General features: G+C 41.2%; 1 pseudogene; it reads left to right on the top strand.

The window, feature by feature from the left end:
• The first annotated feature begins 458 nt into the window (after positions 1-458).
• Positions 459-2,199, top strand: LOC123811952 (annotated as a pseudogene).
• The last annotated feature ends 636 nt before the right edge of the window (positions 2,200-2,835 follow it).

The raw sequence follows: 2,835 nt of genomic DNA, 5'->3' as shown, positions 1-2,835 counted from the left end.
TAAGTAAATATGGTGTACATAATGAGTGCATCAGCTCTCAGTGTTAAAGGAAATTTATAGCTAAGGAAAGTGGGAAGCTAGGATGCACCTTGTGGTGTTTGATTTTGAGGCATTAGTATGAACGTGCACTGGAAAAATATATATACAGTTAGATAAATACAGAAAAATATAGAAGTGTGTGTATTCATGGATTAGTGCGCATAATATATTTCCTAGCTCTGTCTAGAGGGACTGGAAGCTGTGGCCCTTCTCCTCACACTATTCTAGAAGCTGTAATGTCCATCTTTCAGCCACTGGAAATAGCCTCTCTTTCTCCTACCTAAGAGTCTTTGAACAGCTTGGGCCCATTCCATGCCATTGCTGCCACCCGCCTCTGTAGTAGCCGCTGCCCAGCCTTGGGACCGAGACACTAGTTGTCAGCGGTGTGAGTGAAACCCGAGGTGTACCCTGCAGTGAAGATGGAGGGGACTTTGTCCATGTTCGGGGATACAGCATGGGGACACAATCTGCTCCCAGAATGTTACAGCTGTAGCCTCCATTGCCAATATTATAAGAAGTTCTCTTGGAAAGTTGGCTTGGATAAAATGTTGGTGAGTGATATTGGTGATGTAACCATTACTAATGATGGTGCAACCATTACTAATAATGGTGCAACTATCCTGAAGTTACTGAAGGTAAAACATCCTTCAGCTAAAGTTCTTTGCAAGCCAGCTGATCTGCAAGACAAAAAGAGGTGGGAGATGGAACCATCTCTGTGGTTAATATCGCAGCAGAACTTCTAAAAAATGCAGATGAACTATTCAAATAGAAAATTCATCCCACATCAGTTACTAGTGGCTATCTACTTTCGTGCAAGGAAGCAATATGTTATATCAGTGAAAATCTAATTATTAACACAGATGAACTAGGAAGAGATTGCCTGATTAATGCTGCTAAGACATCAAGGTCATCCAAAATCATTGAAATAAATGGTGATTTATTCGCCAACATGGTAGTAGATGCTGTACTTGCTATAAAATACACAGATGTAAGAGGCCAGCCTTGCTATCCAGTCAATTCCATTAATGTTCTGAAAGCTCACACGAGAAGTCAGATGGAAAGTATGCTCATCAGTTGGCTACACACTCAACTGTGTGGTGGAATCCCAGGGCAGGCCCAAGAAAATACTTAATGCAAAAATTGCTTGCCTTGACTTCAGCCTGCAGAAAGCAAAAATGATGCTTGGTGTACAGGTGGTTATTAAAGACCCTGAAAAACAACCATATTGGACAGAGAGACTCAGATATCACCAAGGAGGAAATCTAGAAGGACCCCGAAAAACAACCGTATTAGACAGAGAGAATCAGATATCACCAAGGAGGAAATCCAGAAGATCCTGGCAACTGGAGCCATGTTATTCTAATCATTGGTGGAATTGGTGATACATGTCTCAAGATTTTTGTGGAGACTGGTGCAATGGCAGTTAGAAGAGTTTTATAAAGGGGCCTTAAACGCATTGCTTAAGCTTCTGGAGCAACTATCCTGTCAACCCTGGCCAATCTGGAAGGCAATGAATCTTTTAAAGCTTCGATGTTAGGACAAGCGAAAGAGGTGGCACAGGAGAAAATTTGTGATGATGATCAAAAACACTAAAGGTGGTACATCTGCATCGATTATCTTGTATGGGGCAAATGATTTCACGTGTGATGAGATGGAGTGCTCTATACACGATGATCTTTGTGTGGTAAAGAGAATTTTGGAAGTCCAAGTCTGTGGTTCCAGGTGGGGGTGCTGTGGAAGCATCTCTTTCCATATGCCTCAAAAACTATGCAACCAGCATGGGGTCTCGGGAACCCGCTGCTACTGCCGAGTTTGCACGATTTCTTCTGGTTATTCCTAATACCCTGGTAGTAAATGCTACTCAAGGATCCACTGATCTACTTGCAAAGTTAAGAGCTTTTCATAATGAGGCTCAAGTTAACCCAGAACGTAAAAATCTAAAATGGGTCGGTCTTGATCTGATTAATGGCAACCGTAGAGACGACAAACAGGCAGAGGTGTTTGAACCAAAGGTAAAGTTAAGAGTTTGAAATTTGCAACAGGTTTGCAACAATTGCCATTCTTCAAATTGATGATCTTATTAAATTACATCCAGAAAGCAAAGATGATAAACACTGAGGTTACGACGATGCTGTTCACTCAGAAGACCTTGATAACTAATCTGATTTCTCTCTTATTTATAATAAACACTCTAAGATGTGGCTGTCTTTGTGTATCACTCATTAAAGTACAACAAGCTGCCGTGAAAAAAAGAAAAGGAGTCTTTGAACACGTTATTCTTTCTTCCTGATATGTTCTTCCCGTCCGTCTTTAAAATAATTGCTCATTATTCAAATATACTTCAATTATGCAGGCAAACTTTTTTAGCCTCCTTAATAACACTAAATCTCTGCGTCATATACTTTCTAAGTACTTCTCAGAGGCCTGGAACTTCTTAGCTTGCCAAACTCTGCCTTAGCCCGACAAGGCCCCTTCCTAGCACATCCTGTTGACAGGGTGGTAGATTCCATCTCATAGGCCGTTGTACTTCATGCAGATCTTCTCCCTGAAATCATTTCCCACAGACAGAGGTACAGGCACGGCAGGAATTTGAAGATTTGTTGTCCATCTTTCACACCTGAAATATAAGTTTTGTCTCTGACACTATAATTAGCCATCTATAAGACCTTAGTAGGTTAAGCCACTTCTCTGAAGTTTCACAGTCTCATGTGTTAGAAGAGGTGGTTGGTTTGCACAGTCCCACTGATCTTCACTACAATAGCTTGCCAGATGCTAATGAGCTGTAAAGAATTGTTA

The sequence above is a fragment of the Phyllostomus hastatus genome, unplaced genomic scaffold (genome assembly GCF_019186645.2).
Source record: "Phyllostomus hastatus isolate PE091 unplaced genomic scaffold, TTU_PhHast_1.1 phas_scaffold_78, whole genome shotgun sequence".
Taxonomy (NCBI): domain Eukaryota; kingdom Metazoa; phylum Chordata; class Mammalia; order Chiroptera; family Phyllostomidae; genus Phyllostomus; species Phyllostomus hastatus.
Note: the sequence above shows the minus strand (reverse complement) of the source record. Positions and strands in the feature narration are given on the sequence as shown.